Genomic DNA, 25,018 nt, shown 5'->3' on the forward strand with positions numbered 1-25,018 from the left:
TGACTGAATGGTGTATGGGGAAAGAGTGCCACTTACTGGTTCATCAATAATGTCATTTTGATTCAGCAGGAAGAAGTCTAAAGCAACAGCTGTGGCCATCTCTCCTTATCCAGCCTTTTATTGAACTACTAATTATAGCAACTGCCCCAAAAATACTTCAAGTATTTCCTGAAGTTGCCAATGTATAGTGTTTGTCTTTATGACACAGTGCAAACCTTGTTAACATACCTCTAATGATCAAGAAGAGCACAATCCATTATGACCACTGCATTCTTTTCAAAGTGGAGAGTGGTGAAGGAGTGCTTAGTAGCTTCCCAAGGTAATACACATGACCATATTATTAACAGTAGTCCCTGAAACTACCACAAACAATATATTGCCACATGCAGATTGATCATATTTAATGTTGCAGAGCTTGGTCAGTTGTGCTTTCAGAATGCCGTCCATTGGCTCATTAGCAGGGGCAGTAATCCATGAGACATACTGCCCTATAACTTGATATTTTCAGTCACCTGGTGGAAAGACTGGAGGGGGGCCCTTGGTCTTCTGGTGACTGACATGAGAGAGATCTTGGGGTCATTGTGGACAGCTTGTTGAAAGTGTTGACACAATGTGCGGTAGCTGTGAAAAAGGCCAATCCCATGCTTGGAATCATTAGGAAGGGGGTTGAAAATAAAACTGCTAATATCATAATGCCCTTATACAAATCTATGGTGAAGCCACATTTGGAGTACTGTGTACAGTACAGGTCACCATGCTTTTAAAAGGACATTATAGAACTGGAGAAGGTGCAGAAGAGGGCAACCAGGGTGATCAGGGGTCTAGAGCAACTTCCTTACGAGGTAAGACTGCAACACCTTGGGCTTTTTAGTTTAGAAAAAAGATGACTGAGGGGCAACATGATAGAGGTCTATAAAATTATGCATAGTGGAGGGCAGAATGGATAGAAATAAATTTTTCTCCCTCTCACATAAAACTAGAACCAGGGGTCATCCCATGAAACTGATTGCCAATAAATTTAGGACTGACAAAAGAAGTACTTTCTCACACAACACATAATTAACTTATGGAATTCTCTGCCACAAGATGTGGTGACAGCCACCAGCCTGGATGGCTTTAAGAAGGGCTTGAATAAATTCATGGAGGCTATCTCTCAATGGTTCAGAGCCCCAAATCCATCAGCCACCTCCTTCTCAGTTGAGGGGCAGGCAGCCACATCTGCTGTTGCTGCTCCAGCAGCAATGATTGCACTTCTAGTCCATCTAAAAGGTGCTGTGCTGGGGACAAAACAGATGGTTTTGCCAATACAGCACTTGTCTCCTCCATAGTAGTCAGGTGTAATTGTTCTTGTGGAGGGCATGATTAAGTTTATTTATCAGAAGGGGGGCTGCAGGCCCAGAGCCCAGATCTTTTAAGTACCTGGTAGGGATGTGCACACATTGATTTTTTAAATTCAATTTGTGCCCCAAACAAATCACCCCTGATTTGTTTTGTATCCAAATCTACCACCTCCAAATCACCCAGATTCGATTTGTATTTGCTTTGATTTGATTTGGACCAGTTTGGACCACTTAAGAAGGCCCTAGGGGCACCAAATTTGGGAGGTGTGTAGGTCCCCATGCATGCCACCTACCATCCAAATTTCAAGGCAGTGGGACACTTGGTTGATTTTTAATGATTTTTATTTTTATTTTTACTAATTTTGAACATTTCTACCACAGGAAACAATGGGGATTCAAAGTTGCCATATCCTAACCCTAAAACGGATCCCCAGCTTTCATTAAAAAAAACAACACCTAAGCTCTAGCCCTTGTAGAGGTGGAGTTATGGAGCAAAATGTGCAGTCATTATTTTTCAAGTGTTTGGATTCTTTGGTGTGTAATAACTTTTCCTCATAATGAATCCCTATGAGGATTCATTGCACTCTTTCATTTCTTCTGTTCATTCTGTTCACTGTCACCGGGCAGTGCCAACTGTCAACTGCCATGTGTCAACTACACACACACCCCACCTGCAAGGTAGTGAGGTACTCATTTTAATTTTTAGGAATATTTAAATATTTAGATTCTTTGGTGCCTAATAACTTTTCCACATAATGAATCCCTATGAGGATTCATTATACACCTTCATTTCTTCTGTTCTTTTTGACTATCATTGGACAATGTCAACTGTCAACTTCCATGTGTCAACTACACACACACACACACACACACACACACACACAGACAGAGGCCTACTCAGTTTATTTTTTAGGTATTTTTGAAGTCTTTAGATTCTTTGGTGTCTTCATTACACACCTTCATTTCTTCTGTTCATTTTGATCCCACTGCTTTGCGGGTGGGGGTGAGGAATTAGTGGCATCCCATGTTCCAACTACCCCGCAAGCCACAAGCCGCTGGGCACTCAGTTTATATTTTAGGAATTTTTGAGGTGTTTAGACTCCTTGGTGTGCAATGAATCCTCATAGGGATTCATTATAAGGAAAGGTTATTAGACACCAAAGAGCCTAAACACTTGAAAAAAAAAAACTAGAACATAAACTGAGTAGAACCCCACTGCCTTGCGGGTGGAAGTGGGGTGTAGTTGGCACATGGCAGTTGACAGTTGGCACTGTTGAAAAGACAGTCAAAATGAATAAAAGAAATGAAGGTGTGTAAAGTGAATCCTCATAGGGATTCATTGAGGGAAAGTTATTATACACCAAAGAATCCAAACACTTGAAAAATAGTGACCACACATTTTGCTCCATAACTCCACTTCTACAAGGGCTAGAGCTTAGCGGTTTTTAAAAAATGAAAGTTGGGAATCTGGGGAAATTAATAGGAGGGATCCAAATCTTGAATCAATTTGAATCAAATCAGGTGTAATTCGATTTGTACCCGAATCTAGCCAATGGACCACAGGGATGATTAAATAAATAAATAAGAAAGATTTGTTTTGTCTCCAAATCACCCGAATAAGCTAGATATGGGTACAAATAGATTTGTACCCAAATCAATTTGCATATCCCTAGTACCTGGCAATGCCAAACTAGTATTCAACTCCTTGATAGCTATGTGCCCCCAAATCCTCAGTAACTAATATAAAGGATGGAGGGGGGACCTAACCTTAGACATGATGGCCCCATTGACAAGACTGTCCACAAGGATCTCAATCCCAAGAGGAGAAAACATGGCATTTGGGGCTAATCATTATCATTGCTGATGTGCTTTTTAAAATACATTTGATCTGAGTGAACAGTTGCACATTGTTCAATGCGATAGCAGGAACATTTCTTCCTAACAATTAGAATTCTTCCTACCTTTCATAGATTAAATCTCATAACATGCAAGGTCACCTAAAAATATGTCAAGTCGTTTTCTGTCAGGAAAGTACATCCAACAATGGTTCATTAGTTCAAAGCCAGAAGGAACCATATGATTAAAATCTAATTGGTGTTGTAAGGATTACTGAGATAATTATGTGAGATTCTTTGAATGCTCTAAAGTACTATAATGCTAAGTATTCTCTAATATAGGAGAGAGCAAGTTGGAAAAATCCCAGGACTCGCTCTGTCCTTCCATAAATATGTTCATAGTTTCAGATACGTTGCAACTGTGGGTTATTTACTTTCTATTACCCTCCAGTTTGAATATATGACAGGAAAATAAGCAGGGAGGATTTCATTAGGGAATTAAAGCAAGTGTTATAATTGTTAGCAAATATTTGTTATATGAAACGAGAAGGATAAAAATCAATGCAGAGTGAACACTTAAGGAGTCCACACACAGAGTCAGAAAGTGCATTTGAAAATGCTGAAGGACACAATTGCATACTGACGACCTCTGTGTGGACTCAGCAAATATTTGTAACATCACAAAAGCATGAAACGTTGTTTCTTTATTGGACAGAAAGCACGATTTATTGAGCCACCTTAACCACCACAGGTGAAGCTTATGCACACATGCACACAAATTCAAATATTTATATTTGTATATACAAAATACATCTCTGTGACACTAACGGAAAGCAGTTGTTTGAAATAGACTAATCCCTATCCTTTCTTTTTAAAACTGTGCCTTATAAGCTGCAGTAAAACAGCTTCCAAAGCAGAGGAAAAGCTTATGTATAGTAACAGTGACCTCCAGTGGTGACAGCTGGGAAATGACCCTTTTACCGTGGAATGATCACAGAATCAGCGAAGTGAGTTGCCTATCTAAAACATTTTTCCTAACTAAAAATTGATGGCTATGTTTAAACAACAACAATGAAAACAAAATGCTCATTTGAGAAAGCAAAGCTCCCAATTTAAAGTGACTAAGAAATCAACTATGCTAAACAAACATTGAAACATCCTTGAAAAGGGGATGCAAAATGTTTGGCAGAACTTAAGAAGGCAAGATTATTATTTATGTACTATATGTATAGATTGCCTTACAAAACCACAGTTTCACAAAGCACTATAAAAGCATATGAAACAAGAACATATTATTTGTTTGTTTGTTTGTTTATTATTAAAACTTTTATACCGCCCTTCCAAAAGGCTCAGGGTGGTTTACATTAAAACACCATTAAAATCAGTTAATAATTAAAACAAAAATTATAAAAGCATAAAACAATGATTAACAATTAAAAACATCATAAAACAGCAATTACATAATCAGAACAATTTAAAAACAAGTTTTTAAAAGCTGAGAAATTCTGGTTGAAGAGATGTGTTTTCAGAAGTTTTTTTAAAACTGCCAGAGATGGGGAGGATCGTATCCCAGCAGGGAGTACATTCCACAATCTCAGGGCAGCAGCCGAGAAGGCCCGTCTCTGTGTAGCCACCAAACGAGTTGGCAGCAACTGGAGACGGACCTCTTCAAGTGACCTCAATGGGCGGTGGGGCTCATAGCGAAGAAGACGCTCTCTTAAATACCCAGGGCCTAAGCCATTTAGGGCTTTATAAGCTATAACTAGCACTTTGTATTTTGCCCGGAAACCTATAGGCAGCCAGTGTAGCTCCATCAACAGAGGAGGAATGTGGTCTCTCTGAGATGACCCAGAGACCAACCTGGCTGCCGCATTCTGAACCAACTGAAGTTTCCGGACTACGTACAAAGGCAGCCCCACGTAGAGCGCATTACAGAAGTCAAGTCTGGAGGTTACCAACAAATGTACCACTGTTTTGAGATCATTGATCTCAAGAAATGGACGCAGCTGGCGTATCAGCCGAAGCTGATAGAAAGCACCCCTGGCCACCGCCACAACCTGAGAAACCAAGGAGAGACGTTGATCCAGAAGTACTCCCAGACTGCGAACCTGTTCCTTTTGGGGAAGTGTGACCCCATCTAGAACAGGCAGATCAAAATTGTCTCGAGTTCTGACCCTGCACACTAAGTACCTCCGTATTATCTGGATTCAGCTTCAATTTATTCTCCCTCATCCAGCCCATTACTGCTTCCAGGCAGGCATTTAGGGAGGATATGCCAACTCCTGAAGAAGTTGACATGGAGAAATAGATCTGGGTGTCATCAGCATACTGGTAACACCCAGTTCCAAATCCCCTGATGATCTCTCCCAGCAGTTTCATGTAGATGTTAAAAAGCATTGGAGAGAGTATGGAGCCTTGAGGGACACCATACTTAAACTCAAATTTTGAAGAGCAACAATCTCCAATAGACACAATCTGGAATCTGTCTGAGAGATAGGAGCGGAACCACTGTTAAATAGTGCCTCCCACCCCCAACCCCCTCAGACATTCCAGAAGGATACTATGGTCGATAGTATCAAAAGCCACCGAGAGATCCAAGAGGACCAACAGAGTCACACTTCCTCTGTCAATTCCCAATTGGAGATCATCCATCAGGCCAACCAAGGCAGTCTCCACCCCATAGCCCACCTGAAAACCAGTTTGAAATGGATCTAGATAATCAGTTTCCTCCAAGACCGCCTGGATCTGAGAGGCCACCACCCTCTCAATTCCTTTGCCCAGCCATGGGAGATTGGAAACTAGCCTATAATTGCTCAACTCTGAGGAATCAAATGCAGGCTTCTTTAGAAGAGGTCTAATAATTGCCTCCTTAAGACAAGGAGACAGCCTGCCCTCCCTCAGAAAAGCATTTATGATTTCTACCAGGCCACCTACAACAGCCTCCCTGCTAGATCGAACAAGCCATGTTGGACAAGGGTCAAGAGAACAAGTGGTAGGACTCACCGCTTCAAGCAGCTTGTCCACATCCTCAGGAGTCACAAATTGAAATTGATCCAGTTGAATCGTATAAGAGGAGTTGTCAGACACCTCCAGTTCAGACATCAAATTAATTGTGGAGTCTCCATATAAGTTGGCCCGAATCCGAGAGATTTTGTCTGCGAAAAATTCATTAAACACATCACAGTGGGTAACTGATGCTTCCAAATTCTGGTTCAAGGGAGAGGGGGCAGATACTAGTCCCCTCACAACCCTGAACAACTCCGCCGGACATGAACTCACAGAGACAATACGGGCAGAAAAGAACCACGTCTTTGCCTCACGTATCGCCTGAGCATAGATCTATAAATGTGCTCCATGTCGTAATCTGTCAGATTCTAGTCGAGTCTTTCTCCACTTGTGCTCCAGTCACCTACCTTGCCACTTCAGCCCCTGTAGATCCTCCATATACCAAGGGGCCATTTTTGAAGCAGGTCAGAGGGGATGCTTAGGAGTAATCGTGTCTACGGCCCTGGTGAGCGAATTGTTCCAATTCTCAACCAGGGCATCAACAGCATCAACAGCAGAGCCAACACTGAATCACTGTAAGGCTTCTTGGAATCCTACCAGATCCAGTAACCTCTTCGGGCAGACCATTCTAATAGGCCCCTCACCCCTGTGTAGGTGGAAAGCGGTTGTAAGTCCAACCTTAACCAGTTGGTGGTCCGTCCATGACAATGGGGAGATCATAGGAGTCCCCACCCACAGAACACCACCCTGATCAGAGTAAAAGACCAAATCAAGTGTGTGACCTGCAATATGTGTTGATCCAGAGACCACTTGGGATAGGCCCATAGTTGTCATGGCCGCTATGAACTCCTGAGCTCCTCCGGACAAATTGGTCCTGAAATGAAGTCCCCCAGCACCAAAAGTCTGTGAGACTCCAACGCAAGTTCCGCAACCAAGTCCGTGAGCTCAGTAAGGGATTCCGTTGGGCAGCGGGGCGATTGGTACACCAACAGAAGTCCCAATCTATCCCTGGTCCCCAAACTCAAGTATACACATTCAATATGGTCCGATACCCTAACAGGGACCCTGGTAAGGGAGATATTATCCTTATAGACCACAGCCACTACACATCCCCACCCACATCCCCTCACCCGCTCCTCTACAGAATATCCTGGAAGAAGAAGCTGGGACCAGACTGGGCCACTAGCTTCCACCAACCAAGTCTCAGTAATACACACCAGGTCGGCCCCTTCATCCATGATCAAATCATGGATGAGTTCTAATTTATTTTGGACCGACCTGGCATTACAGAGGAGCAAGTTAAGGTTATGTGGGATATTGGCAGTGCTCCCCGAGGTCAAAGAGCTAGCAGGACAGTCAGAAGGGGAGACAACTATTAAATTTCTGACTACCCTTCCCCTGGAATGGCCCGCTGACCTGCCAACATTACTTCTTCTATTCCCCACCACCACCAGAATAGCTGCCCCACTTTCAACGAAGGCACTCCCTGCCTCCCCATCTCCAGACAAACCCACACACATTACAACTTCAACCCAACTTCAGCACAACTTAAAACTGATTAAACAGAAGCCCCACTATTGAATGCCTCCCTCTATACAAATAGCTGGACAAAATGTCCAGCCCTCACCTTCATTTCTCCCTCAAAGTGGCTCCCCCAAAGGGGTGAACCCACCAGTGGCGGGCCCGCCACCACAGGCAGTCTTCCTATATAGGCTGAGCTGCAAGCTCAGCAGGTGGAACCAGAAAAAACTGCCCAGTCACCCTTGCAGACCCAGCCCTGCAAAGCCTCTCCACAAGCAGTCCTGGGGGGAGACAGATGGCAACCAGGGGGGCAGAAGAGAAGAGGCAGCCAGGCAGGCACCCCAACCTCTCACCCTGGGGAAGATGGTATCCTCTTCTCCTCCTTTCCAGCAGGCCTGCTGGAAAAGGTGAGAAACATGGACTAAAACACATAACACATATTTAAAGGAAAAGCTGAGAAACATGGACTAAAACACATAACACATATTTAAAGGAAAAGCTGAGAAACATGGACTAAAACACATAACAAAAGGATAATACCAGGATAATACCAGCATAAAACAAGCATAACTCACCAGTCATCAGTGAAAGGCTTGGCAGAACAAAACCATGTTTCCAGCTTGCTTGAAATTAGTCAGTGGGAGCCTGATCTCTCTCTCTGGGGAGTGAGTTCTAGAAATATGTCTCCACTAACAAAAAGGCTCCGTTGGTACCCACCACCTTAATATGAGTGGTAGGCCAGAGAAGAGGGCTGCTGAGGCAGATTCATATGATTGCAGGTAGTCCTTAACCCTCTTCAGACTTTTGGGAAAAGGACAGCACACTCATACACATATCAGGTGGTATATAAATATTGCACGCACGCACGCACACACACACAATCCAAAGCAAGTCCCTAAGCTCCTGGTCATGGGAGTGCTCACCATCATGCAAATGGGGTAAGACAAATGCCCTAACCATGAGCAGCATGGAAGTGGGGTGAGGGGAAATGAAATATGTCAGCCTTTATCCCAAATGTCTGCAGAAGGCTCTTCAATTGTTAGAAGCAGCGCTTTGAATTAGGCCTAGAAATGCACTGATGGTCAGTGTTTCTGGTGCAAAATAGGTGTGGCAAGTGGAACCTGCAGGAAAAATGTCACATCAGCTCTGAAATCCCATGTGTCATATTGGTGAGGAAGGGACAGATTAGGGAATCGATGGGCGACATGAGGGTGAAATGTGGGGTTGGGAGAATCTTGTCAGAACCATTTTTCTTGTTTGGTATAGTATATTTTGTTGCTTTCACTATTGTCCCCCCACCTTCATTTCATTTTTGCTAAGGTTTGTTTCTTTTTGGTTTTAGGATGTTATGACTTCTCTTTGTCCCCCTCCCCTTTTTCTTTATATAGCCTGTGCCTTGTGTAACTGTTAACCGACTGTCACCCCCTGTCAGTGGTTTTTCTCGCTCCCCCCTCGCCCCCTCCTCCCAATTCTTTCTCTCACCCTCCTCCCCTGCAAGCTTCCACTCTTACTGACTAGCTGAAATTTAAGTTGAAACTTAATCCAGACCAAATGCATGTGCTGTTGGTCGGGAGTTCACTGACGCAAATAACAGCACTTTCCTTTTGACTGTGCAGCTTCTCCAGCTGCACATCCCTCAGGGACATATTTGTAGAAGGCAAAGAGCATCAACAAAGACAAGGGAAATCATTGAAATGGCTCCCCCTGCATGCACACTCTGCTCTTTGCAAGATGTTGGCTGAGCTCAGAGGAGCCTCACCATGCAGGGATGCAGCTCCACTATGGCACAAGTTGGCTGCTCAAGATGTCAGCCAATAAACCCAGACCTAAGGGCTAATATCAAGACAGTAGGGATGTGCATGAACTGAGGTTTGCAGGATGGAAGGGATGTGCACGAACTGAGCCGGGGCGGGGGGGGGGGGGGAGAGAACAGGATCTTTTAAAAGGAGGAGAGCAGGGCCTTACCTGCTCTCCGCCAGCCCAGGCAACTTCCTGCTGTGGCAGAGCTCCTCCCAAGAACCCGCACATAGCACCAGCATGCAGATAGTATATACTGCATGGGGTAGTGGAGAGCAAGTAAGGATCTGCTCTCCTCCTTTTTAAATATCTGACTTGCCACTCCCCTTAGTGCCAAATCTGAGCACCATGAAAATGTCAAAGCAAATAAGAGGCATATATTTGCCATCTTGCAAAAATAGAAGAAAGAATTTCCCCCAAATGTGCATTAGTAATCTGACTTTGATATGAGAGAGAGAGAGAGAGAGAGAGAGAGAGAGAGAGAGAGAGAGAGAGAGAGATGCTTAATTTCTCCTAGGCTAACAGAAGTTATTCTTATTCCTTATTCTTATTCCTTATTAATAGAAAGAGGCATGTGCCATTTTATGAAAAGGTAGTTTGGGGTGAAGGGGCAGACCACCACCACCCCATTTTCACTTGCTCCTTGGCACTTCCTCACCCCACCAGTGTTCTAACAGAGATTCCCAGATGTTGTTGACTATAATTCCCATAATCCCCAAGCAAAAGCCATTGCAGCTGGGGATTCTGGGAGTTGTAGCCAACAACATCTGGGAATCCCTGTTAGAGGGAACACTGGACCTCACCCCCTAAACTGACTCCCTTCTTTTCCCCTTCTCAGACCAGCTACAGGACTGTAACAGAGATTGTGGAATTCGCCCCCCTGCCCCCGCACCTTTCTTTTCCCTGTCCAAATCTAGATTTCATTTTGGTTGGAAAAAAGAAAATGCCTAACCCCACCCACCCCACAAGTCTTACAATATTCAGTTATTTGGTCATCCTCAGTATGACACAAATGAAATATGGCATCACCAATATGCATGAATAGGAAGAATAGGAGTTACACATACTTATGCTTTGTTTCCATTGGAGATAAAAACTAAGCCTTCTGTCAATTCACAGAAAAGGTGGGTTTTGAAGAGGAATTTGAAGAAAAAGTGACAGCATCATGTGGAACAAAGTCCCAGGCATAAAGACAGCAAAAGAGCGGGGATCATTTGAGGGAGCAGGAGATCTTTGCTGAGGGTGGTGAAGCTGGAGAAGCAAAGGTCATGGGCAGAAATATAAAGAAAATTGAAGGTAGGAGGTGGATTGTGACATACCCGCCAAACTGCTTCTCTAAAATGATAGCTGAAAAATGTAGGTGAACAGTTTCATTGTCTATTAAATACCATTGGCTGTTAAATATAACATCCTGGAAACCAAATACCAAATGCTGTTGGATGTCAAATATTGATATCAGATGTTCAGCATTAAAATTTACATATAATTGGAGGCGTGGTGATTTATGGGAACTTTTTTTAGTGTGTAGAACCAGAGGCTCTCTTACCCCTGGACTTCAGGACCAAGGTCCAGGGCCTCCACAGCCCCGGGGGCCTCCAAATGCTCTTTAATCTGTCCCAGGTGATGTGGCCACCCAGCCGGACATGATGATGCTTAATTTTCAGGGGAGGGGGCCTCCAAAGTCCATTAGGACCAAGCTCCAAAGTTGACCCCTGCTTGGGGTCAACACCCAAGACAAACAGGGATAAAATGTGTCAGTCTATCAGGGTATCTAGGGTGAGGCAGTCAGGGGACGTGCTCCAGGCGCCACTTGAAGGGGGGCACCATTTTTTAAAATGGCTGTCGAAAACATAATGGCCACCGCACATGCTCAAATGGCCTCTGTGAGGCCCTAGGCCATGCCAGGCCTCACAGAGGCCATTTGAACATGCACGCTGGCCATTTTGTTTACAGCAGCAATTTTTTAAATAAAAAAAATATTTTTAAAAATAGCCACTGCACATGCTCAAATGGTCCCTGCGAGGCCCTAGAGGCCAGCAGGGGGAGGGGGAACCTTTGCAGACACCCCCCCATGGCCTTTAGGAAGCCCCCTGAAGGGGCTACAAATAAAAAAAAATAAAATATATATAAGTCACAGTACACATATTTAGTTTGGCACTATGTACAGAGAATCAGGGCTTGTGAATACTGAGCTGAAGATTATGAGCTAGGATTGTAGTCATTTGCTCTTACTTTGCTTCTTGTGATAAGTGAGTTAAATGTGATGTCTTAATAATATGGCTATTAATGGTGAGTTTGTCTTGAATCAGTGTGAAATCCTTAGTATTAAGGCCCACTGGGAGTTTCTGCCTCTCTTTCTCTCATTTTAACTGTCTTTCTGAAATACTAGAATATATTCCAAGCAGTGACACAGTTTACTCTGCATATCCTTTAATTATTTTCAGAGTATCTGGGAAAAGCCGAATTCTCCATTTATTTTTAAAACGCATGTAATAGTGATGCTACAATGCATAGTAGAGAATTAGACAGGCACTTCTGTTTAGTTTTCCAAGTACACCTCCACATAGTATTTGGGTATTTCATGAGCCCCACCATACTGAAATTTGTAGTTTTCCAGCATTTTTTGGTCTGGCTATGTCCACTGCTAAATAGTTTTTGAAATATTAAAAGATTAATGAGCTTGATTTGTATTTTTCAGCTGATATTATGGTAAAGTTATCTGAAAGATGGGTGTCGGATGTTTGGCCAGGGGGTGCAATTTCAGTGCTTGCCCTAGGCGCTATTTTCCCTAGATACGCCTCTGCAGCCTATGTGGTAATTTGTGTTGCTTCTTGTTCTTCTTCATTTTCTGCTTCTTCTCCACAGTAAAACAAAACAAAACAACAGCAACAGCAACAGCAACACTTAGAGGGTGCTTTCAAATGTTGCACAGAACCTCACTTGAAGCCAAAGTGATCTGCACATCAGGAGCATGTGCTCCCCACTCCCATACCCATGAGACTGCTTACTTCTTCTCTAGGTTAGGATATGTCAAGATTGGTTGCAACATCCAGACTCACCAAGAAAGCCACTCGCTGCCTCTTTGGTGCCGCGGCTCGTTTGTCCCAGCCCCATTCTCCAGGAGCAAGCGGGGCTGGGAGCTCCTCCTGATTGGCCCCGGCCACTTCCGGGGGCGGGGCCAGAAGAGCTGAGCCAGCAACGCGCCTGTGCTGGCTCAGTCTGACTCTTGGCTGCAGAGAGGTTGGACGTGCCAGGCAGGAGCTCCGGCTAGGCCACGAAGTACATGGCCTGGCCCGAGGAGTGACCCAGCAGGGGGGCACAGTGGAGAGTCAGGCCTGAGGCCCGCCCGCTCTTTTTTCGGCCAGCACTCCCCAAGCGCGTGGGCGGTGACGGTCCTGCCCCATTTTTGCATCGCCCGTGCAGCCCAATCGGCAGCGCCGTTGGGGCGCTCATGTAGCCCGGGAGGCAGTGGGAGGCCTGTGTGGCCCCCACCGTCCCCCTCCCGGGGGCAGTTGGGCCTGGCAGTTGGGCTTCAATGCCTGCCCGCCTCATAGCTTCTTCTCCTCCCACCTGGGGAGCTGTAGCTTGGGCCCTGCCTAGGGGGCTGCAGCTAGGGCTCCCCTGCCCACCGCAGCAGCCACCTCTCCTCCTGCCTGGGGGGCTGTAGCCTGGACCCCCCACCTGCCATCAGCCTGGGGGCTGCAGCTTGGGCTCTCCCCCTGCCTGGGGGCTGTTGCTTGGGCTCTCCGCCCACTGGGGGATTCTGCTGGATGCCTGTCAGGGGGGCTGAGCCGCCCCCCCACCGGATCATCTTGGGGGATCCTGCTTAAATTGAGGAGCACAGTCCGATGAAAGGAGCAATGAGCTGGGTTTGACCCAGCCCAGGTTTGGGGACTCGTCATAGGGGTTGGGCAGGCCAGGATAAGGCCTGGGAGGGTGGTTTGGGGATCCAGCATACCCCTTCCTTAGCAGGCCACCAATCGGGGCAGAGAGCATGTAGGTGAGGACACCTTTTGGCCCGTTACTTCACCTTCACAACCCTCTCCCCCAAACGCATTAAGTGCATGTGGAGCTCGTGCTTCGCACACAGCCCACATCTCTAGGTTAGGATATGTCAAGATTGGTTGCAACATCCAGACTCGCCAATCTCAGTTTATCCTAGCCTATTTGCTTCAGAGAACCCAAGATCTGAAACTCACTTTAACTCTCAAGTTGTTCAAATCTCGGGTTCTCTGAAGCAAATAGGTTAGAATAAGATGAGATTGGTGGGTTCCGATGTCTTGACCAATCTCGACAAATTCCTAACCTAGAAAGGAAGTAGGTACTTGCATGATGCTGAGAGGGCATGCATTCCTGAGGCTGAGGGAGGTCACATGAAGCTCAGCTTCAACCAAGGTTCTGTGAGATATCTAAAACCAAACAGAATCTCATAGCAGCTAAAGACTAACAAATTTATTGCAGCACAATATTTCATGGACTCCACTTCATCAGCTGCGTTGGGTTGTCAGTAGGCACACACACACACACCAACTGTGGATGATACTGAGGCTGCTCACAACCAGCCTAAACCGGACTGGAGCAGCCCAGCCTGGGTTAGGCGGGTTGTGAGAAGCGGCAGTATTCCTGCAGATCCCTCCACTTCCTGCCACCTAACCTTCCAAATCAACCCAGCTGTTAGCTGAGATTAAGGGTGCACACGTACCCTTAACTCAGCTACCGAGTATCATGTGTCTCATTGGGCTGAGTTCAGCCCGAGGAGACATGAGGAATCCCCCAATGCAACACACACATGGCATGATGCATCTTGGGATATGGGCAACCAGAACAAAGAGTTCCGGCCAGAGATCCCTCCATACTCCATGGAGCTTGGAACATGTGGGCACACCAGATGTGCACCAAAGATGGTCCACTTGGTCATCTGAGGGGAATTTAATTTAATTTAATTTAATTTAATTTAATTTAATTTAATTTATACCCCGCAGCTCCAGTATATTACTGCTCAGGGAGGCTCACAACATTTCTAAAATAGTTACAATAAATCAAGTTAAACAAATTAAAAATCCAACCTAAATCCACAATCAGAATTAGCTTTTAAAATTTCAAATTAAATTCTTTAAAAAGTTAAAAACTAAGAATTATAAAAACTAAATAACCTACCAGATATAAGCAACAGTTGAAATATTAAAAAGCCTCTTTAAAAAGATGTGTGTTTAGTTGTTTTTTGTAATCACTGAGAGAGGGAGCATGGTGAAGCTCTTCAGAGAGTGTGTTGCAAAGCCTAGGGGCCACAACAGAAAAGGCCCTGTCTCCAGTCCCTGCCAACCAGATCTCTGTTAGTGGCGGGACCTTGAGCAGTGCCTGAGACAATGAGCAGAGGGCCCTGGCAGGTTCATATGGGTGAATGTGATCCAACAAGTACCCCGGCCTCCAATTTGTGTAGGGCTTTAAAGGTCAAGACCAGCACCTTAAATCTAGCCCGGAAGCGAACGGGTAACCAATGAAGCTGCCGCAGGATGAGTGTGATACTTGTGAAGTGACTTGCACCCACAAGCATCCTTGCAGCAGCATTCTGAACCAGCTGAAGCTTCCAAACCATCTTCAAGACTCACATAGAGTGCATTGCAGTAGTCCAATATAGATGTTACCAAAACATGAGTGACTGAGGTCAGGTCCAACTTCTCCAAGTAGGGTCACAGCTGGTGCACCATCCATAGATGGTAAAAGGCATCTCTGCACACCACCATCACCTATGCCTCCAAAGACAGCGTTGAGTCCAGAAGCACCCCCAAGCTGCGGACTTTGTCTTTCAGAGGGAGTATGTCCCCGTCCAAGACCAGATTTACCTCACTACTCAGATAATCAGTTTTACCAACCCAGAGCACTTGTCTTATCTGGATTAAGTTTCAGTTTGTTTGCCCACATCCAGTCCAGAACAGCCTCCAAGCCATGGTTCAGAGCATCCACTGCCTCCCTGCTGTCTGCTAGGGATGTGCACAAAACCGTTTCGGAAGCCCTTTATGGGCCTCCGAACCAGTTTGAAGAACCGGCGGTTCTGCCAGTTGGAAGGTGGTGGAGGTTTCCCTTTAAGATCGGGGGAGGATGCACTTACCCCTCGCGCCGCTTTTCCCCAACCAGTGTCCGTGTTTCATAATGGCCATCGGGGCAGCAGCATACCTCCCTACTGCCCCGTTGCCCTCATCCTCTGGATATGACCAGAAGTCATGGGTGTGTGCAGGTCACGCACACATGCGCACCCGTGCCCGCACGCACAGTGCATTGGTGAAGATGAGAGCAACAGGGCGGCAGGGAGGTATGCTGCCACCCCAATGGGCATTATGAAACATGGACACCAGTGAGGGGAAGCAGAGGCAGGGGTAAGTACACCCTTCCCCTGCTCTTACAGGGAGACCCCCGCCGCCTTCGAGCCTCCCTGCTACTGTTCTGTGCACATCCCTAGTGTCTGCTGACTTAAAAGATAGGTAGAGCTGGGTGTCATCAGCATATTGATGGCACTGCAGCCCACACCTACAGATGACCTCTCCCAGAGGTTCCGTGTACATATTAAACATCATGTCTATCTCCCAGCGTAGGTCATCCACCAGGGTGACCAAGGCAGTTTCCGTCCCATATCCATGTTGGAAGCAGGGGCGTAGCTATAATTGAGCGAAAGAGTTCAAAGAACACGGGCCTCCAGCTCCACCCCTCACTATTTTCTTCATTATCTCCCTCACTCTAGGGCGCCTCCAGAGAGAGAGATAAACACGGGCCCCCTCTTCCCTAGCTACTCCCCTGGTTGGAAGCCAGACTGGAAAGGATCTAAGTAATCAGATTCATCCAGGGCAGCCTGGATCTGAGATGCCACCATGCTCTCCAACACCTTGCCCAAGAAATGGAGGTTAGAAACTGGTTGAAAGTTATTCAGGTCATCTGGGTCCAATGAGGGCTTTTTTAGGAGGCACTTGATGACTGCCTCCTTCAGCTTTAGGGGGCACCACCCCTTGCCTTAGAGAGGCATTCACCACCTCCGCCACCCATGGACCCTGTCCCTCCCTAGAGACCTTCACCAACCATGAAGGGCAAGCGTTGAGCACACACATGGTAGGCCTCAACCTTCCAAGCAGCCTGTCCACCTCCTCAGGCAACACAGTTTGAAAACCATCTGATATAACAAAACCAGATGGTGCATTGGCAACATCCAGTTCAGACACCGCAAAAATCTTAGCATCCAAGTCAGAACAGATGCGAGCAATTTTATCGCAAACTGTAACGCGAATTGGTCACAGCAGGCTGCCGAGGGTTCTGTTTGATGGTCTTTGGGGTCCTCACCTAGGAGGGCCCAAACCACTCAGAAAAGCTCCATTGGAGGACACTGAGCTGATGCCATGGTGGCGGAAAAGTAGGATTTTTTCACCGCCATCACCGCCATAGAGTAGGCCCTAATATGGAGACTTGCCTGTGTTTGGTCACATTCATTCTGAGTTTTCCACCAACAATACTCAAGCCATCTACCAGCCTGCCTCATTGTCCACAACTCACCTTTATACAAGGGAGTCGCTCGAGCTCAGGGAGTCGGGAGAGGACTCCTAGGCGCGACCAGGTCAATTGCCCAGCCCATCTCCTCATACCAAAGGGAGACCAGGGTGTCAACAGGATCGTCCACTCTCTCAGCAGGAAACTCCCCCAGAGCCATCAGGAATCCATCAGGATCCGTAAGGTTCCAAGGGTAGACCATCCTAACTGGTCCCCCACCCCTGCAGAGGTATAAGTTGAAGGTAAGTTGAAAGCAGCCTCCCCCACCCCTGTGCCCTCCCTGCATGTTCCTGGCTATCATGAGAATCGCCTCAATATATGCATCTGATGAAATGGACTGTAGTCGATAAAAGCTTATGCTGCGATAAATTTTTTAGTCCTTAAGGCACTACAAGTCTCTTTGTTGCTTTTGCTACAATAGTTTAACATGGCTACGCCTCTGGAAATAATACTTAGCATTTATATAATAGGTTACGTTTGAGTGTTCAAATGCATTTTCTTGCTTTATTCTTTTTGACAACCCTGTAAAGTAGGCACGTATTATCATAACCTTTATTGGGCAGATAGGGGTCTGAAACAAAGGCCACCTATTTATGTATGTATGTATGTATGTATTTGATTTCTATACCGCCCTTCCAAAAATGGCTCAGGGTGGTTCACACAGATAAATAACAAATAAATAAGATAAACAAAATGGATCCCTGTCCCCAAAGGGCTCACAATCTTAAAAAAAACATAAGACAGACACCAGCAACAGTCACTGGAAGTACTGTGCTGGGAGTGGATAGGGCCAAGCTCCCCCTTTAGGGGTGGATAGGTTCACCTCACTGGTGAACCTAGTGAATTCACCAGTGAGGAAAACATTGGATCTGGATTAATAGCTCAGCTTTGTGGGCACTCTACGACACCAGTTTTGTATATAGTATAATAAACCCTGCATATGATCAAAGTACAATAAAATGCTTTTTATTTCATAAAGTTTTCTCTAAAAGGTATCAAGTTTTCCAGCCACATTTCACACAAGAGACTGCCTACATTGCTTGGTTATCCACTGTCCTGAAAAGTGCTTTATGCCTAAATTGTAAAGGTGAACTTGGTTCTTAGGAGTCCTTCCCTATAGGAAGGGCTGTAGCTCAATGGAAGAGCTTCTGCTTTTGCATGCAGAATGTCCCATGTTCAATCCCTGACATCTCCAAGCAGGGATGGGAAATATCTGCCCGAAACCCTGGAGGCACACTGCCAATCAGTGTAAACAATACTGAGCTAAAGCCGGATCCAGTATAAGGCTGCTTCCTATATAATCCATGTAACCTTAATTAGCAGAGGCAGGAAGATCTCAGGCCTTGAAGCAATTCTTCCTTCCGACATTCTGTTGGGGGCATCAGGAGAGCTAGTTAGTCTCTGGTGGTAAAAGCAGACAACTGGTGGGAAAAACAGACAACCAACAGCTAAAGTTGCTGGGTGAGTTTAAACAGAGAGTTTTACCCCCATGTAAATCACCTGGGAATTTAAAGACATTGGTTAAGGTATTAGCAGCCCACAGAGACACATTTCTACAGATTTTTTTTCAGGGAGTGGAGAGAAGTGAACATCACATTCCCCTCCCCATACACTGCCCTGCAAGAAAAGCCTGCTAGTTTACTTGCTCCTTGGGAAGCTGCAGCTCTTGCTCCACCCTCATAAGGGTGTGTGACATGTCAACCAGATGGAGGAAATCGTCATCAGTCATTGTTGAAATAGTCAAATTACCATCAAGCACTGCCCCGTGATAGGACACACTGAGGCTGTTTTCACAAGCAGCCAAGACTGGGCTTGGCTGCCCGTGAGAACTGTTGGGAGCTGAGTTGCTCCCGGTGGCAAATACACCTAGGGAGCCTGCAACTTAAATGAGGCGAAGGGTCCAAGTGTTCCCTTAACCCCATTTACTAGGTTGTGGGCCAGCGTGGGCTGCTTTCAGCCAGCGATAAGGCACTGATGGGCACCCGCCTGTCATTGGGGGATCCCCACAAGGCACTGCACAAACATGTGGTGCATTGTGGGATCTCTGGAGGCTAGGATGACGTGTCCCGGGCCCCATGCTTGCTGGGGCAGTGGTGGACCATCTGGGTGCATGATCCACATGCCCAGACAGTCCGTGGAGATCATCTGCGGGGAGAGTGGGCTTCTGCAGCCTTGCCCACCGCCTGCCCTGTCCACCTGGTTGTGAGAACAACCTCACTGTCCCCATGCATTTTTGCTGTGACCTGTATCCAGAGTCCTATGAACTGATGCTTCCATTCCAAGGCTTACCAGTTTAAGCCATTAGAAAGGTAATATCAAAAGGAGTAGGAGGGGGAGCTTCTACACATCAGGTATTTACATTTCAAGTAATCTTCAAATGCAGCATCATTATATCTACAGGGGTTGGCACACAGCTCTTACTGAATCTCACTGAAATTAATAGGACTATTCACATATGGTACTTATTGTGAGTAACTGCTACAGAAGTCCACACAAATGCAATTGCGTAGGTGAACAAGAAAAGCTTCTCATATTCTTGTAAATGCTTAGCACTAAACATAACAGGCATCATTTTATGAAATGGCTAACAAATACTGTTGGAGGGATGTTATTACCAAACATAAACTCTGTAACTGCTGTCATGCTGATTATTTATTAAAAGGAAGTTGGACCTGCATAGTTAACATACACAGAACATTCCACTTTTCCACGACAATAAAAGAACCAGGGTTGAAACCCACAATAATGTATATGTTTAATTGATTCACTAATCACAGATTTAAAATATGAATCTTGTACAGGGTTGCCTTCTATGAAAGACTTGAACTTCTTTTTTCGCACCAGCTCTTCTTTTGTGTCCCCCCCCCTTATCAAGTCACAGACATAACATGTTTTTCACACAGTATTCATTGTCACAGTTTAGTGACTACTAATCCAATACAAAGTGAATTCACACACACCCACACCAAACTGCTTTGAATGACACCTTCTCATAATAATTTAAACTTATTGAGTCCTCTTTGCAAAATATTCATGTGCAGCTGTCACACATGATGTGACATGGGCTGCATGTTACTTCCTAACCCAAAATGCTTTCCGTGTAACAGTTTTGTTGCATTTGTAGTGACCCTAATTGTGTTTAGGTTCGGAAGCAAAAATGGGGCATGATTTGTGTTATGCCATGGGTGGGAATTATTCTTACTCAATAACTTCAAAATATCCCCTATGCCGAGATACAATAGTATTTAATCCATTTAAAAATATCTGTTTATTGGTTTAATATTGTAGTGTATTTAACTTTTACAGCAAGCCCACGTGAGAGGAAGAAAAATGTTGAATCATCCTCTCTCTTGTTTTCACCAACAAAGGCTGTTCCTTTAAAACGTTCTTGTTTCATTAGTAGCCTAATCACTGCCGCCACCACCCTATTACTACAGAAGACTGAAAGGGAATCATCCCCAAAATCTCTCTTTGCCAAAGAGAAGGAAGCTGGCAAAGCAGACCCCCAAGTCAAAAACTGGAGCAACTAGGCTAGAATAAATAGAGACTGGTTGGTTTAGACTTCACAACTTATTTTATTATTTTATAATCTCTGATTATTTTATAAATGCAGTTTATTTTAACCAAGATAGGAAGTGGACATTTGTGCAGACATGAGAGGGAGGAAGTGCATGGCCGAGGCTCAGAGACACTGAACAATTCCTCATGATGTCTGAACCAGCTTTAGATTTGTAAGCTCATTTCATGATGTGGCACATTTTGTAACCAGTCAATCACAGTGATTGAACTTTTCCTGTTTATTCTAAACAAAATAAAAGGATTAAGTTCAAAAAGATTTCTCTGGCAATTATTGCTATAAAGGAGAACCTCATTACTCATGGGGGTTCCGTTCCTTACCTACTACCATGAGTAACAGAAGCACAAGTAATGAAGCATTAGGGCTATGGGGAAAGGGGGGTTAGGTTCCAGGGTGGAGGGAAAGATTTTAAAAATGCCCCAAATGCCCTTCAGATTGATTGAAAATGGCCGCCAAAGAGCCCAGGACATACTGTGGCATGCTCTGTGGATTCCCCATGTGACCAGGAATGCCCCCCTGAAGGAAGAAATGCCCCTGAAAACCACAAAAAAAATGTAGGGGAAAGACCAATTCGTGCCATAAACAAGCCACAAAATGGCTCCTTGGGACAAAATGGAGGGCAGAAGTGACCTCAGCAGTCATTTCCAGCCCTCTAGGAACCATGGATTTGTGGGATACCCTATCATATGTGGGTTTTCAGAGGCATTTCCTGTACCCTATATGTAGGATACCCTATTGTATTCACAGATAGTGTAAATGGGTGTCTGTTATGTTGTAATTTGTGGTTGTTTAGCAAAGCACCAAGAGGAAGCTGCCCACTCCAGTTATGAAATAATGCAGAGCCTTATTGTTGCAGTTAGTCAAGAACAAGCATGGAGATTTAGTGCAGTATAAAGTAAATAAGATTTATTAGGTTAAGTATATTTGAGATAGGAAAGACCTATCCTAACTTTGGGCTACTTAGTGAATAGTTGGGGGGAGGGGGAGAGACATGCTCCCATCTGCTCTCCAAGGAGAAAGTAAGTAGAACTGACTCACTACAGGAAATACCTGAGGAATCAAGGCAGGGGTCATAGAGTAGAGGCAAGCAGGGACAGGTAAAGGGACCCTCACTAACTACCTCCACTCTCAATGCCTCTAGTGGTCATTAGGATAATTGGTGTGAAAGGTTGATGCACTGGAACTCCATCTCCAACATGTTAGACACCCCGCAGATATGCAGAACCATGAATAGCAGTTCCACAAATAGCAAGGTTCTCCTATAATGATAATAAAGACTGTAAAACTCAAAAAAGTAATACCATGAATTGGACTAGCTTTCCATCTTTGGTGAAAGAAGATGCATGTTTCTCTACTCACAGTCTGGGAAGCTAATAAAAAGAAATATTTCCATAATGAATTATTCTTTTCCTATTTCACCTTTGCATTTGAGATGTATATAAAAGGAAAACTACTCATAAGAAAACTTTACAGTGCTTTTGCAACAGCAGAATAATGGGAGGAGAGAGAATGGCATTGTTTCTTGGAGCATCATCTTTCTTCACATTGTCTAAATGTCACTGATGAAATACTGTATAATTTTAATTCAAATTACTGCTCTAAAGACAACTTTCTTGTGTCCCTAGGTTTCACTTCCTCTGCACAATAACCAGTCCTTACTTTTCTGGACTTGCCTTTCCAACCCCATTGGATACCCTTTAATGCCATCTGAACTAGGTTTGCTTTGCACTTTAATTGACCTAAGCGTGCAAATATTTGGGAGCACCATCTGGTCAAATGTAAACACTCCATTGCTTCCAGTAGAAGCAATTTAATAATATTTTATAGCTCTCCCAATGAAGTCAACAGGATTTTAAAATGCTTAACTTTGATTAGAACTTACTTCTTGGTGGGTTATTCCATTTCTCCCTTGCAGGTCTTTTGCACAGAACATGACCCATGTTCAGGATGTGGAAGTCACCTTTCCACTGGCATTCTCAAGGTGACTAACAAAATAGACATTGTGCAAAACAATTACAAAACAAAATTATAATCAATGCAATACATCCATCATTTAAAAACCTGTTTGTTTGTTTGTTTGTTTGTTACCCTTCCAAAATGGCTCAGGGCGGTTTACAACAGAATAAAAACAATTAAAACCAGTTAATTAAAATCAAAACTATAAAAACAGAATAAAACCAATTAAACATTCAAACAGCTAAAAACCCTGGAAAACCAAGACAACTATTTAAAACAATTTAAAACAGTTAACAGTAGTTTAAAAACCCTGGAAGACCAGGCCAAACAGATAGGTTTTAAGGGCTCTCCTGAAAGACAGTAATGAAAGCAAATTACAGATTTCTGCTGGGAGTGCATTCCATAGCCCAGGAGCAGCTACAGAGAAGGCCCGCCTCTAAGTTGCCACCAGATGAACCAGTGGTAACTGGAGACGGACCTCCTCAGATGACCTTAATGTGCAATGGGGATCATGCAGAAGAAGGTGCTCTCTAAGATAACTCGGACCTAAGTCATTCAGGGCTTTAAAAGTAATAACCGGCACTTTGTATTTTGCCCAGAAACATATTGACAGCCAGTGTAACTGTTTCAAGACAGGCATAATATGGTCTCTCCTGGTTGCCCCAGAGACCAATCTGGCTGCCACATTTTGAACTAACTGAAGTTTCTGAACTACATACAAAGTTCATACATACAACTATTCTTGAAGGGAAACTGGTGGTCTGATTTTTTTTGCGGGCAGGTGATGTTCTTGGCTGGCAGCAATAATTAAGACAAATGGTGGGGAGGGAAGGCTAGTTGTAGCCCCTCCCTCTATTGCTAAGACAGATATTCTTCATAATCAAGTCACACATTAGCCTACATTCAGCAAAGGCTGAAGTATCATCTATATGGGAAAGAATGCCAAATCTGGAATTAACTGTGCTAATATGGAATCTCCTGTTCGTTTTAATTCAAATAAGCCTTTCTTAGAAAATTAAATAAGGATCCCGTGAGTAGAGCATGCATTTTTTAAACAGAGACTTCTCTCTTCCATTTAATTCACTGTGGCCTCTAGATATACACTGTTTGTGTGAAAGTTTAACGCAGGCAAGAGTTTTCCTCTAGGACCAGATTTTGACCTTGCAGTTCAACAACTCCAATTGTAATTCTCTGCTTGCTTCTGCTCTGAAAAGCAAAGGATGCTTCATGTCTCCTGCCTCAAGACCCAATTGCTGCTGTTCTTTGTACCCATCAATCTTCATTTGGCTTGCTATGCAGAGAAATTAACCTTCCTGTCGTGTTGGCTTTTTTCTTCTTCTTCTTCTTCTTGCAAAGTGTATAATCCCCAAGTAGCCATATATGCTTATTGAACATTCATTGCTAGTGTTTAAAAAAAAACCAAGTGGTAATGTAAGTACTGAATCAGCATGGAGATTCACGTGATCAGTTTATTTTCTTGTCAAATAATCTTTAACAATTTGCATGTTGTATGGTTGACTGTTTCAATAAAATCAATTTAATTAACTATCAAGATCTGACGGAACACACTTAGGCACTGTCATTCATTTCAACTGAACAATAATTTCCATCAAAGACAACATGCCAACCATTTTAATGAGATATTTCAACCTTAGCAGGGTTTCATGTTAATGATCAAAAATAAATATCTCGAGGTTTCTATCAAGCTATGATTACTAACCACTTCTCATTAATATTGTGATAGACTGTCACTATGTATTCACCGAACGCTCAGTGCTTAGAACAAATCCTAAAGTTATTATGCAAATCAGAGCTAGACAAGGAAAAAACGGTCAGTAACATTTGCTTTAATTTGTCCTTCAATATCTTAGACCTTTATTGCTCTATTACCACCAGAAGAAACATAGAAGACTGAATCATGGTTTGTGAGATACTGTGGGTGAGGACACCATAGCTTAGTGGACCCCTGGAGAGCTACTGATCTGTTAGCTCTCAGACAATACTGAGCAAGATGGACCAATGGTCTGACTCAGTAGAAGATGTGTGACTTTCAAAGAGCAAATGATCTACATATATTGGATCAAAACAAACAGACTAGAATGCATTCATATGTGTCTGTTATATTTCTTCCTGAAGGAAGCCAAGCATCAGCAAAACTGATTAGAGTGCAGAAAGTGATCGTGGCTTCCCATAAGATTTTAAATTCAAAGTGTAAAAAAGGGTTAGAGGGAGAATGAAATCAAGGAACCATGGAAGAGAATTCTGCTTTAGAAGCCTTTGTAATAAAACTGTAGTAATTTGTTTGAATAAAATCCCATAATGATTTTTTTTTCAGTTTGCTGGAAATCGAACTGCAGACAAAGAGAACAAATTACTTTACACAGAGTAATTACCACACTATTACAAGCTTCTACCCATTTTCTTCTCTGATCTCATGCTATATTTTCCCAAGGACT

General features: G+C 44.2%; 1 long non-coding RNA gene across 1 annotated transcript in view; it reads left to right on the plus strand.

Annotated features, from left to right (window-relative positions):
- The window catches only part of LOC128348983 (uncharacterized), a 54,066-nt gene extending 41,328 nt beyond the window's left edge, over positions 1-12,738 (plus strand). The window contains exons 3-4 of the long non-coding RNA XR_008318468.1: positions 10,619-10,795; positions 12,365-12,738. This is a non-coding gene — a long non-coding RNA (uncharacterized LOC128348983). The remainder of the gene's footprint in view (positions 1-10,618; positions 10,796-12,364) is intronic.
- Positions 12,739-25,018: the final 12,280 nt, after the last annotated feature.

The sequence above is a fragment of the Hemicordylus capensis genome, chromosome 3, assembly GCF_027244095.1.
Source record: "Hemicordylus capensis ecotype Gifberg chromosome 3, rHemCap1.1.pri, whole genome shotgun sequence".
Lineage (NCBI taxonomy): Eukaryota > Metazoa > Chordata > Lepidosauria > Squamata > Cordylidae > Hemicordylus > Hemicordylus capensis.